General features: G+C 41.1%; 1 non-coding gene across 1 annotated transcript; it reads left to right on the plus strand.

Annotated features, from left to right (window-relative positions):
* The first annotated feature begins 13563 nt into the window (after positions 1 to 13563).
* Positions 13564 to 13670, plus strand: LOC113906086. The gene has a single exon (XR_003514776.1). It is a non-coding gene; the product is annotated as a U6 spliceosomal RNA (small nuclear RNA).
* The last annotated feature ends 547 nt before the right edge of the window (positions 13671 to 14217 follow it).

The raw sequence follows: 14217 nt of genomic DNA on the forward strand, positions 1-14217 counted from the left end.
AGCACTGGTCACACTGGAGATCTTGGGGATGCCCAACTCCAGTCTGGGGGGTCCCAGGAGGTCAATCTGCCTTGACCTGCCTAGGAATCTGGCCCTCGAAAGGTTGTCACGCCTCAACCTGCTCGGGGATCCGCCAGTCCCAGGGGTCCCAGGAGGTCGTCACGCCTTGACCTGCCCAGGGACCCAATTCTCGGGAGGCCGTCATGCCTCAACGAGCCTGGGAATTTGATCTCTAGGAGGCTGTCACACCTCAGCCTGCCTGGGGATCTGCACTCTGACCTGGCGACTCCTGGCTCTCAGGTTGCAACAGTACTGGCTAGGATAAGCTTCAGAAAGAGTCACCCCTAAGGAAGTCCACCCATGGAAACAGAAGGAAGCCTATTACTTGTGGGAACGTGCCTAGTCTCAACAATAACTCAGGAGCCCAACAAGAACCTCATTCCCTTTCTGGAAAGGCTAAAAGAGGCCCTCCAAAACTTTACCAATCTGGATTTAGACTCCTACGAGGGACAGGTGATTTTAAAGGACAAATTCCTGTCCCATTGTGCATCAGATATCAGAATTAAGTTACAACAGCTACAGCAGCAGGACCCTGCTGCCTCTTTAGATGAGATGATCCAGATAGCCACCAATACCTTTTATAACAGAGAACAGGAGAAGGAGGCCAAGGCCCAGGAAAGGGAGGAAGGAAAGAGACAAGGCATGCCCAGATGCTGGCCACCCTCCAGGGAAGCCCTAAGGCAAACCCCGAGTCCTTGAAGGACAAGGCACGAGGCAAATGCCTAATCTGTAAATAGGCGGGACATTGAGCCAAAGAGTGTCCAAACCGTGAGAAGTCTCCTAAAATGGCTTGCTACAAATGCCATCAACTGGGACATTGGGCAGCACTCTGTCCTCGGGACCCAAGAGCCTGAAGGTCAAGTGCCAAGCCTTCCCTCACGATGGTTCAAGAGGACTGAAGTGGCCCGCTCCAACCAGCCCGCCTGTCACAGATAACCATCACAGGGCTGGAGCCAAGGGTGCAACTGGATGTGGCAGGTAGATCTGAGAATTTCTTGGTTGACACAGGGGCTACCTACTCTGTCTTGATCTCCTACTTCGGAGCCTTCTCCTCCCAAATCTGTACTATTTTGGGTGCTACAGGAAAAACAACTACTAAAAGATTCACCCGAGCACTTCTTTGTTGCTGGGATGGACAAATATTTTCCCACCAGTTTCTGGTGGTTCCTGAGTGTCCTACTCCCTTATTGGGAAGAGATATACTCACTAAATTGGGGACCACCCTTGTGATGGGAAGCTTTTCAGCCCCTAGAGCCCTACAGCTCCTGGTTACTACTGAATAACCCATTACACCTTCTCCAAAAAGCTATGGGAGGACAAAATTAACCCCCAGATGTGGGACCAGGGAATTCCTGAACGAGCCCACCAAGCTGAACCGGTCATCATTGTCCTCTGAGATCCCACTCGGTTTCCCAACTGGAAACAATATCCCCTCAAAAGAGAGGCTCGGGAGGGACTACAGCTTTTAATAAATAAATTCCTTGCTTGTGGGCTATTGGTTCCCACCAATTCGCCATGTAACACCCCAATCCTCTCAGTAAAGAAAAAGGACGGAACCTGGTGAATGGTTCAAGATCTCCAGATCATAAATGAAGCTGTAGTCCCCCTCCATCCCACAGTACCCAATCCCTATGTAATCTTGGGAGAAATCCCACCCAGGGCTAACTGGTTTACAGTCTTGGATCTCAAGGATGCATTTTTTTGCATACCACTGGCTAAAGAATCCCAATATCTTTTTGCCTTTGAGTGGGAGGCCCCAGGAGAAAAACACCAACAGATGAGTTGGGCAGTATTACCTCAGGGGTTCAGAGATAGCCCCCACTTGTTTGGACAGGCCTTTAGTTGGGATCTCCTAGATCTGGACCTGGGACTTAATGGGAAAATATTACAGTACGTAGATGACCTACTAATCTGCCCTCCAGATGAAGAAAGTGCCCAACAAAATGCAATTCAGGTTCTAATTTTTTTTTTTTGGCAGAAAGGGGATATAAAGTCTCCCGTGCTAAGGCACAAATGATCGAGACAAAGGTCACTTATCTGGGAGTTCAGATTACACATGGGTCCAGGAGGCTGTCCTCTGATTGGGTACAAGGAATCCTCCAGTTACCCTCCCCCACGACTCAAAAACAATTGTGAGCTTTCCTGGAGCTAACTGGGTATTGTAGAATCTGGATACCCAACTATGGTCTAATTGCCCAGCCCTTAAAGGGACGAGATGATTCAATCCCACTGGTGTGGGGAACTCCTTAAAAGAAGGTAGAGGCTACACTAAAACAGGCCTTAACTCAGGCACCTGCCTTGAGGTTGCCAGACCCAGAAAAAGCATTCCAACTTTATGTCCATGAAAGAGAGGGAATAGCCTTGGGAGTGTTAACTCAAAGGCTGGGATCTGAGCCCCAGCCTCTAGCTTACATATCCAAGAGACTAGATCCAACCGCCCGAGGCTGGCCCCCCTGCCTTCGAAATCTTGAAGCTATTGCAATCATGATAGAAGATGCTTTAAAACTCTCCTCTGGGGGCAAACAAACTATTTTTACCAGCCACCAAGTAAAACAACTCCTAAATGGGAGAGGCCATTTATGGATGTCTGATCAAAGAATTCTCAGATATCAAGTAACACTGATGGAAAATCCAGGCCTCACTCTACCCCCTTGTGAGGTTCTTAACCCAGCCACCCTCCTGCCTACCCCCGAGGGCTCTCTCCCCTTTCACTCTTGTCTAGAAACCTTGGACCACTGGACAAAACCCCGAGAGAGATTGTTGGAAGATCCTCTGACCAATCCCGAGGAAATCTGGTACACTGATGGAAGCAGCTTTGTCTTAGATGGAAAAAGAAGAGCCAGGTATGCAGTAGTCTCCAGTTTTGAGACCACAGAGGCTAAGCCTCTGCCACCAGATACTTCAGGCCAATTAGCTGAGCTCATCGCTCTGACTTGAGCTTTAGAGCTGGGAAAAGGAAAAAGAATAGCCATTTACACTGACTCCAAGTATGCCTTTCTGGTGCTACATGCACATGCGGCTATTTGGAAAGAAAGGGGCCACTTGACCACCCGAGGGTCCCCAATCAAATATGGTGATCAAATTCTTATACTCTTGGAGGCAGTGCATCTGCTCACTGAGGTTTCAGTCTCCCACTGTAAAAGACACCAAAAAGGGAGCACAGAAGTGGCACGAGGGAACCAAGCAGCTGACCAGGTAGCTAAGAGAGCAGCATTACAGAACAGTGACCTAATAGGGGTTGCCACCCTAGTTCCACAGACTAGTTTGCCAGAAACCCCTTCATATACTGAAGGTGAGACTCTGAAAGCTAAGAGTGAGGGCTTTCAAGAAGATCATATGGGGTAGTTCCAAAAGGAGCGGCTCCTTTTTCTGCCTGGGAACCTCCAATGGAAGTTGGTTAACTCCTTACATGCCACTACTCATTTAGGGGGAAAAGCCCTCCAAAGATTACCAGAAAGGTCCTTCAGAGGAACAGGCCTCCAAACAACTATAAGGCAAGTGGTTTCCTCTTGTCCCACTTGCCAAATAAATAACCCCCAAGGAGCTCAAAGATCCCAGTTGGCCCAGCCCATCCAATGACATTGAGACCTATCCAGGAGAGGACTGGCAGATGGACTTCACCCAGATGCCAGTTTCTCAAGGGTATAAATACCTATTAGTCATGATAGATACATTCACAGGATGGATTGAAGGCTTTCCCACCCGGACTGAGAAGGCTGAGGAGGTAGTAAAAAACTGCTCCATGAAATCAGTCCAAGATTTGGTCTGCCCAGGTCATTACAAAGTGACAATGGGACATCATTTACTTCTAAGGTCACCCAAGGAGTCTCTAAAGCATTGGGCATTACTTATTATCTCCATTGTGCCTGGAGGCCTCAGTCTTCAGGAAAAGTAGAAAGAGCCAACCAATTCTTAAAATCAGCGATAAAAAAGATAACCCAGGAGACCTCCCTAGGATGGAAGGAGGCTTTACCAATAGCCCTCCTCCACACCTGTATTGCCCCTAAGGAACAGGTTGATCTTAGTCCTTATGAGATGCTATATGGGAGACATTTTGTTTATGTCAATGACCTCTTCCTAGATCCAGAGGTTCAGACCCTCCAGTCTTATACCATGGCCATTGGGCAATTCCAACAGGATATACGCTTGTAGGGTATGAACCAGGACCCAAAAGATTCTAAGGAGTCACTACTATATGCTCCAGGGACTCAAGTCCTAATTAAGGTCTGGAAAGATGGGTCCCCAGAGGCTCAACTCCAGCCCACATGGAAAGGCCCCTACCCTGTAATACTTTCTACCCCCACAGCAGTCAAGATACCAGGACATGACTCCTGGTCAAGCTGTGGAAGAAAACAGAAGAAGACACTCAATACACCTGTGAGCCCCTGGAAGATCTCAGATTCCTATTCAGGATTACAAATGAGTGCCATTCCAATGAACACTGCCAAAATCTGGTTTCTGGGGACAAGATTTCTCAGGATAGCTCTAAACAGTCAACACAGCTTGGTAGAGATTGTACTCCAAAACAGACAGGAGATAGATCTTCTAATCCCTGAACAAGAAGGGACTTGAGCCATCCCGGTGATGGGAATTTAGAATTGGCTAATGCCCCTACTAGTCCTTGTTACACCATACTGCTTATGATTGTTCCATGTACTGTCAATTGTCTAACCTGTTTTGTCTCTGCTCAGGTCAATAAGCTACAGCATGCAGTGCCAGTTCAACAAAGATACAAAACTACTGCTGACCATGGAAAATATCACTCACTCTTAGATGGACACTGCTATCTAAGGACAGGCCTTAGAGGACTCTGAGGCCTGAGACTAGCAAGAGAGGGACATCCAGTACCCCTCGCCATCCCGATTCAGCAGGAAGTAGCCAGAAAGACCTCGATGCCCCTATTCCCAAAGAATTGGCCTCCCATCTCTTGAGGGGGGAATGTTAGTTAGTTAGAATAGGAAACAGGAGTCCAAAATGGCGGTGGCTAAAAGGGAAAAGCCCACAAAAATAAAACAAAGGAAGGTCAAAGGAAGGTCCGAGGACTGGAGTGTGGACTTCATGTAGAACAAAGAGCACTTCTGGCTAGCCCAATTTGCATAGGGCAGGCCCAGAGGGAGGGAAAAACATATAAGAAGAAGAGCCAAAGGGCTCTCTCTCTCTCTTCCCCATGTATGTGCACTCTTTTCTTTCTCTCTTTCCTGCGCGCTGGCGCTCTCCTCCACTCTCTTCCCTTCGCGTCTTTGGGTTGGCATGCCCTCACGCTTTGAGGATGGATTCTCCTGCTATCTTCTAAATAAAATAGAGCTGTAACACTGATTTGTCTAAAATCTATAACATGGTTTGTCCAAGACCCGAGAGCTGTGATGCGCCAAGGGCTTTAATGTCTGTCATTCCAAATCTTTGTTGTGACAAGACAAAACCGAGGAGCATACACTTGCCTGACAGTTCCTATGCAGTATTGTTCTCTACAGCATCATACTGTACTTCTATCACCAGTCTCATCCACAACTGGGTATTGTTTTCTCTTTGGCCCCATCTCTGAAGTGACTTAGCAGCAGCAGCAGCAGCAGCAGCTTTATTCTTTCCGGAGTTATTTCTCCACTCTTCTCCAGTAGCATATTGGGCACCTACAGACCTGGGGAGTTCATCTTTCAGTGTTATATCTTCTTGTCTTATCATACTGTTCTTGGGGTTCTCAAGGCAAGAATACCTGAAGTCATTTGCCATTCCCCTCTCCAATGGACCACATTTTGTCAGAACTCTCCACCATGTCCTGTCCATCTTGGGTGGCCCTACATGGCATGCCTCATGATTTCATTGAGTTAGACAAGGCTGTTGAGAGGGTAACAGGCAGGAAGGAAGGCTTAGAGGCCCCAAAGGGATAAAATAGGCTGCAAATGTCAGACATTTTAATCTTTCTTAAGAGGCTTACAAGCGTCAGATTTTTTTCCCTTCTCTATACAAAGTTAATGGAGAAGGAGATGGCACCCCACTCCAGTGCTCTTGCCTGGAAGATACCATGGATGGAGGAGCCTGGTGGGCTGTATTCCATGGGGTCGCGAAGAGTTGGATACGACTGAACGGACTTCACTTTCACTTTTCACTTTCACTTTTCACTTTCATGCATTGGAGAAGGAAATGGCAACCCACTCCAGTGTTCTTGCCTGGAGAATCCCAGGGACGGAGAAGCCTGGTGGGCTGCTGTCTATGGGGTCGCACAGAGTCAGACACGACTGAAGTGACTTAGCAGCATACAAATTTAAAAGGAGGTTTCTTTTAAAATTCTGTGTTGCCATGATGACACTTGGTTCCCCCTGAACTTAACTTTTCTCAAACCTTGAGCTAACCAATGTGTTTTTTTATGGAAACGCTTTTCCTAAGCTATGTTAATGAAATATGTATTTAACCTAGACTCTGTGTTTCTTCAAGTCAGTTCCACCTAAGACTCAGAAGGACTTGACAAACCAGTATGTTTTATTCATGCAAATGTTCTCTTAAGCTATGTTAATGAGACTGTGTCTGCTTGGAAACCTGCATTTCTTCAAGATTCATGTCAATCATTTTATGGCCAGGGCAACTCACCTTGTGCCAATGTTATCTCAAAATGCATGTTGTGGGTGAGCGGCCTGGTGCTAGTCTCTGCGTTTTGAGACATTTCCTTTCTCTAAGTAGCAGACTGCTAGTAGCTCTATAATATTCCAGCTAAAGACTAGCAGGGGGCCACTCTTTCTGCCCCCGTCTGATGTCTATGTCAGAAGCTCTCTCTGTCTCTTTTATACCTTAATAAAACTTTATTACACAAAAGCTCTGAGTAATCAAGCCTTGTCACTGGCCCTGGATTGAATCTCTCTCCTCTGGAGACCAGGAATCCTGGTGTCTTTCACAGCTCAACAACAGTCTTTCACTGTGATCCTCAAGATCAGTTTGGTTAGTTTTCTGTGATTGTGATTTTTCATTATGTTTGACTGTGGTTTTCATTCTGTTCCTTGTGTTATATAGCAGCTTCCCGCTAGCTATCTATTTTACATATTATAGTGGATATATGTCAATGCTACTTACTCAGTTTGTCCTACTTGTACTCCCACTGTGTCTGTAAGTTTGTTCTTACGTCTGCGTCTCCATTCCTTCCCTGCAAATAGATCCATCAGTAGTATTTTCTAGATTCCATATATATGCATTAATATACAATATGTGTTTTTCTCTTTCTGACTTACTTCACTCTGTAGAATAGGCTCTAACTTTATCCACCTCATTACAAAGGACTCAAATTCTTCCTTTTAAGGCTAATATTCCATTGTACATACGTGCCACATCTTCTTTATCCATACATCTGTCAATGGATATCTAAGTTGCCTCCATGTCTATTTATTATATATAGTGCTACAGTGAACATTGAGGTACATGGTGGTTTTGAATTGTGGTTTTTCTCATGGTATATGTCTAGTAGTGGAATTCCTGGGTCATATGTTAGTTTTATTCCTAGCTTTTAAGGAATCTCCATTCTGTTCTCCATAGTGGCCATATCAGTTTGCATTCCCCAAGAGTGCAGAAGGGTTCCATTTTCTCCACATCCTCTCTAGCACTTATTGTTGGTATGTTTTCTGATGATAGTCATTTTTATTGGTGTAAGGTAATACCTCATTGTAGTTGTAATTTGTATTTCTTTAATAATTAGCAGTGTTGAGCACATTTTCAAGTGTTTATTGGTCGCGCTGGGTCCTTGTTGCTACACGTGGGTTTTCTCTAGTTTTGGCAAGTGTGGTCTACTGTGTAGTTGTGGTTTCTGCCCATTTCTTGATTGGGTTGTTTGTTTTCCTTACACTGAGCTCTATGAGCTGGTTATATATTTTGGAGAATAATCCTTTGTCAGTTGCTTCATTTGCAATTATCTTCTCCCATTCTCAGGGTTGTCTTTTTATCTTGTTCATAGTTCCCTTGTTTGTGAAAAAGCTTTTAGGTTTCATTAGGTCCCTTTTGTTTATTTTTGGTTTTATTTCCATTATTCTAGGAGGTGGATTAAAGAGGCTCTTGATGTGATTTATGTCAAAGAGTGTATTGCCTATGTTTAACTCTTAAGAGCTTTGTAATTTCTGGCCTTACATTTAAGTCTTTCATCCACTTTCGGTTTATTTTCATGTATGGTTAAGAAGTGTTCTAGCTTCTTAAGAGTTCATTCTTTTACATAGCTGTCTACATTTTCCTAGCACCATTTATTGAAGAGGCTGTTTTTTCTCCATTGTATATTCTTGCCTCCTTTGTCAAGGATAAGGTGCCCATAAGGTGTGTGAGTTCATCTTGGGCTTTCTATCTTGTTCCGTTGGTCTATATTTCTAATTTTGTGCCAGCACCATACTATCTTGATGACTGTAGCTTTGTAGTATAGTCTCAAGTCAGGAAGGTTAATTCCTCTAGTTCCATTTTTCTTTCTCAAGATTGCTTTGGTTATTTGGGCTCCTTTGTGTTTCCATAAAAATTGTAAAATATTTTGCTCTGGTTCTGTGAAAAATGCCATAGGTAATTTGATATAGATTGCATTGAATCTTTAGATTGCTTTGGGTATTATAGTCATTTTCACAATATCAGTTCTTCCAGTCCAAGAACATGGCATATTTCTCCATCTGTTTGTGTCATCTTTGATTTCTTTCAGCTGTGTTTTATAGTTTTCTGCTTATAGGTCTTTTGTCTCTTTAGATAGGTTTATTCCTAGGTATTTTATTGTTTTTTTGTTACAATGGTGAATGGGATTATTTCCTTAATTTTTCTTTCTGATGTTTTGTTGTTGGTGTATAGGAATGCAGGGGATTTCTGTGTATTAATTTTGTATCCTGTGACTTCATTAACTATTTCAAATACTAAATAATGATGCTGTTAAAGTGTTGCACACAATATTTCAACAAATTTGGAAAAGTCAGCAGTGACCACAGGACTGGAAAAGATCAGTTTTCATTCCAATTCCAAAGAAGGGCAATGCCAAAGAATGTTCAAACTATGGTACAATTGTACACATTTCACACATTAGCAAGGTTATGCTCAAAATCCTTCAAGCTATGTTTCAACAGTATGTGAACTGAGAAATTCCAGATGTACAGGTGTATTTAGAAAAGGCAGAGGAACCAGAGATCAAATTTCCAACATTTGTTGGATCATATAAGAAGGAATTCCAGAAAAATATCTACTTCTACTTCATTGACTATGTGAAAGCCTTTTGACTATGTGGATCACAACAAACTGTGGAATATTCTTAATCTGATGGGAATTCTAGATCACATTACCTGCCTCCTGAGAAACTTGTTTGTGGGTGAAGAAGCAACAGTTAGAACTGAACATGGAACACTGAACTGGTTCAAAATTGGGAAAGGAGTACGTCAAGGCTGATATTGTCACCCTGCTTATTTAACTTATATGCAAAGTACATCATGTGAAATGCCAGGCTGGATGAATCACAAGCTGGAATCAAGACTGTGGGGGAGAAATATCAACAACCTCAGATATGCAGATGATACCACCCTAATGGCAGAAAATGAAGAGGAACTAAAGAACCTCTTGATGAGGTTAAAAGGAGAGTGCAAAAGCTGGCCTAAAACTCAACATTCAAAAAGCTAAGGTCATGGAATCTGGTCCCATCACTTCATGGTAAATAAAAGTGGGAAAAGTGGAAGCAGTTATAGATTTTATTTTCTTAGTCTCCAAAATCACTGTGGACTATAACTGCAGCTATGAAATTAAAAGAGCTTTCTCATCAGAAGGAAAGCTATGACAAAACTAGACACCTTAATAAAAAGCAGAGATGTTACTCTGCTGACAAAGGTTCATGTATTCAAAGCTATGATTTTTCCAGTAGGCACATACAGATGTGAGAGTTTGACCATAAAGAAGGATGAGTACCAAAAATTGATGTTTTCAAATTGTGATATTGGAGAAGACTCTTGAGAGTCTCTGGACTGCACTGAGTCAAACCAGTTAATCCAAAAAGAAATTTACCCTGAATATTATTTGAAAGGACTGATGCTGAAGCTGAAGCTCTAATATTTTTGCCACCTGTTGTGAAGAGCTGACTCATTGGAAAAGACAGTGATGCTGGCGAAAATTGAAGGCAAAAGGCAAAGTGTGCAGCAGATGATGAGATTATTTGATATCATCACCTACTCAATGTACATGAATTTGAGAAAACTCTGGGAGATAGTGAAGGATAGGGAAGCCTGCCCTGCTATAACCCATGGGATCACAAAGAGTCAGATGTAGTAACTTTGCAACTGAACAACAACAACAATAATTTTCTGGTGGCATTTTTAGGGTTTTGCATGTAGAGTATCATGTCATCTGCCAACAGTGAGAGGTTTACTTCTATTTTCTAATCTAGATTCCTTTTATTTCTTTTTCTTTTCTGATTTATGTGGCTAGCACTTCCAAAACTATACTGAATCATAGTGGCAAGAATGGGCACTCTGTCTTTTTCCTGATTCTAGTAGAATTGCTTTCAGTTTTTCCCTGTTGAGAATAATGTTTGATATGGGTTTTTCAAATATAGTCTAAATTATGTTGAGGTAGGTTTCTTCTATGCCTACTTTCTGGACAGTTTTTTTTTTTTTTAATCATAAATGGGCATTGAATTTTGTCAAAAGCTTTCTCTGCATCTACTGAGATCATCATATGGTTTTTATTTTTCAATTTGTTAATATGGTGTATCACATTGATTTATTTGTGTATATTAAAGAATCCTTGCATCCCTGAGATAAATCCCACTTGATCATGGTGTATGATCCTTTAAATTTGTTATTGGATTCTATTTGCTAGAATTTTTCGGAGGAATTTTGCATCTTTGTTTAGCAATAATATTGGCCTGTAATTTTCTTTTTGTGTTATCTTTGTCTGGTTTTGGTATCAGGGTGATCACGGCCTTGTAGAATGAGTTTGGGTATGTTCCTCCATCTCCAGTTTTCTGGAGGAGTTTGAGCAGGATAGGCATTAAGTCTTTGTTAAACGTTTGATAGACTTCACCTGTGAAGCCATCTGATCCTGGGCTTTTGTTTGTTGAAAGGTTTTTTTTTTTTTTTTTTATTACAGCTTTGATTTGAGTGCTTCTGATTGGTCTGTTCATACTTTCTATCTCTTCTTGCTTCACTCATGGTAAGTTATACTTTTCTAAGAATTTGTCCATTTTTTCCAGATTGTCCATTTTATTTGCAAGAATCCCAGGGATGGGGGAGCCTGGCGGGCTGCTGTCTATGGGGTCGCACAGAGTCGGACACGATTGAAACGACTTAGCAGCAGCAGTAGCAGCTCATAGTAGTCTCTTAAGATCCCTTGTATTTCTGCTTTGTCAGTTGTAACTTCTTTTTCATTTCTAATTTAATTGATTGATTCTTCTCCTTCTTTTTCTTGATGAGTCTGGCTAATGGTTTGTCAACTTTGTTTATCTTCTCAAAGAACCAGCTTTTAGTTTTATTGATCTTTGCTGTTGTTTCATTCATTTCTTTTTGCTCTGATATTTATGATTTCTTTCCTTCTACTAACTTAGGGATTTTTTGTTTTTCTTTTTCTAGTTGCTTTAAGTGTAAGGTTAGGTTGTTTATTTGATATTTTACTCATTTCTTGAGGTAAGCTTGAATTCCTATACATTTCCCACTTAGCACTGCATCCCATAGGTTTGGAGTTGTGTTTTCACTGTCATTTTTGTTTCTAGGTATTTTTTAAAATTTTAACTTGATTTCTTCAGTGACCTTTTGGTTAGTTAGGAGCACATTGTTTACCCTCCATGTGTTTGTGTTTTTTATGGTGATTTTTAATAATTTATATCTAATCTTATATTGTTGTCATCATAAAAAATGCTGGATACAATTTCAATTTTATTAAATTTAGCAAGACTTGATTTGTGACCCAAGATATCGTCTATTCTGGAGAATGTTCCATGTGCACTTGAAAAAACAAAAGTGTATTCTACTCTTTTTAGATGGAATGTCTTATAGCTATCAGGTCCATCTGGTCCAATGTGTCATTTAAAGTTTGTGTTTTCTTATTAGTTTTCTATTTGGATGATCTGTCCATTGTTGTGAGTCAAGAGTTGAAGTCCCCCACTTCTATTGTGTTATTGTTGATTTCCCCTTTTATAGTTGTCAGCATTTGCCTTGTGTATAGAAGTGCTCCTATATTGGGTTCAAATATATTTATAATTGTTATTTCTTCTTCTTGGGTTGATCCCTTTATCATTATGTACTATCATTCTTTGTCTCTTGTAAAGGTCTTTATATTAAAGTCTTTTTTATCTGATATGAGTATTGCTACTTCTGCTTTTTTGATTTCCATTTGCATGGAATATCTTTTCTTTATCCCTTCACTTTCAGTCAGTATGTTTTCCTAGGTCTGAAACGCGTCTCCTGTAGACAGCATACATAAGGGTCTTGTTTTTGTATCCATTCAGCCAGTCTGTGTCTTTAGCTTAGAGCATTTAGTCTATTTGCATTTAATGTAATTATTGATATGTTTGGTTCTATTATCATTTACTTTATTGTTTTGGGTTTGTTTGGAGGTGATTTCTTTCTCTTATGTTTCCTGTATAGAAAAGTTCCTTTGGCACTTGTTGTAAAGGTGGTTTGGCGGTGCTGTATTCTCTTAACTTTTTTGCTTGTCTGTTAAGCTTTTGATTTCTCCTTCAAATTTGAATGAGTTCCTTGCTGGTGGAGTAATCTTGGTTGTAGGTTTTGTCCTTTTGTCATTTTAAGTATATCTTGCCATTCGCTTCTGGCCTGCAGAGCTTCTGCTAAAGATCAGCTATTAACTTTATGGGGATTCCCCTTCGTGTTATTTGTTGTTTTTCCCTTGCTGCTTTTAATACTTTCTGCTTGTGTGTAATTTTTGTTAGTTTGATTAATATTTTCTTGACATGTTTCTCTTTGTGTTTATCTTGTATGGGATTCTATGGGCTTCCTGGTCTTGACAGGTTATTTCCTTTCCTATATATGGAAGTTTTGGATTATCATCTCCTCAAACATTTTCTTGTATACTTTCTTTTTATCTTCTTCTCTGACCCCTATAATTTGAATGTTGGTGCACTTAATGTCCCATAGGTCTTTGAGACTGACCTCATTACTTTTTATTCTTTTTCTTTATTGTGTTCTGCTTCAGTTATTTCCACCATTCTATCTACCAGCTCACTTATTCTTCTGCTTCAGTTATTCTGCTAATAGTTCCCTCTAGTGTATTTTTTTTTTTTTTGGTTATTGTGTTATTCATTGCTGATTGTCTGTTCTTTATTTCTTCTAGGTCCTTGTTAAACATTTCTTGTATCTTCTCAGTCCATGCCTCTATTCTATTTATCTGTGCCTCCATTTAATTTCTGAGACTTTGGATCATGTTCACTATCATTACACTGAATTCTTTTTCAGGTACACTACCTATTTGTTCTTCATTTGTTTGGTCTTATGGTTTTTTTTTTTTTTTTTAACCATTCTCCTTTACCTGCTGCATGTTTCACTGTCTTTTCATTTCATTTAATTTACTGTGTTTGTGCTCACTTCGGCAGCACATATACTAAAATTGGAACGATACAGAGAAAATTAGCATGGCCCCTGCACAAGGATGACATGCAAATTCGTGAAGCATTCCATATTTTTAAAACTCTTAGAGGAGAACATAGGCAAAACACTCTCCGACATACATCACAGCAGGATCCTCTATGACCCACCTCCCAGAATATTGGAAATAAAAGCAAAAATAAACAAATTGGACCTAATTAAAATTAAAAGCTTCTCCACAACAAAAGAAACTATAAGCAAGGTGAAAAGACAGCCTTCAGAATGGGAGAAAATAATAGCAAATGAAGCAACTGACAAACAACTAATCTCAGAAATATACAAGCAACTCCTGCAGCTCAATTCCAGAAAAATAAAGGACCCAATCAAAAAATGGGCCAAAGAACTAAATAGACATTTCTCCAAAGAAGACATACAGATGGCTAACAAACACATGAAAAGATGCTCAATATCACTCATTATCAGAGAAACGCAAATCAAAACCACAATGAGGTATCGTTTCACGCCAGTCAGAATGGCTGTGATCCAAAACTCTACAAACAATAAATGCTGGACAGGATGTGGAGAAAAGGGAACCCTCTTACACTGTTGGTGAGAATGCGAACTAGTACAGCCACTATGGAGAACA

Source organism: Bos indicus x Bos taurus, chromosome 15 (assembly GCF_003369695.1).
Source record: "Bos indicus x Bos taurus breed Angus x Brahman F1 hybrid chromosome 15, Bos_hybrid_MaternalHap_v2.0, whole genome shotgun sequence".
NCBI classification, from domain to species: Eukaryota; Metazoa; Chordata; class Mammalia; order Artiodactyla; family Bovidae; genus Bos; species Bos indicus x Bos taurus.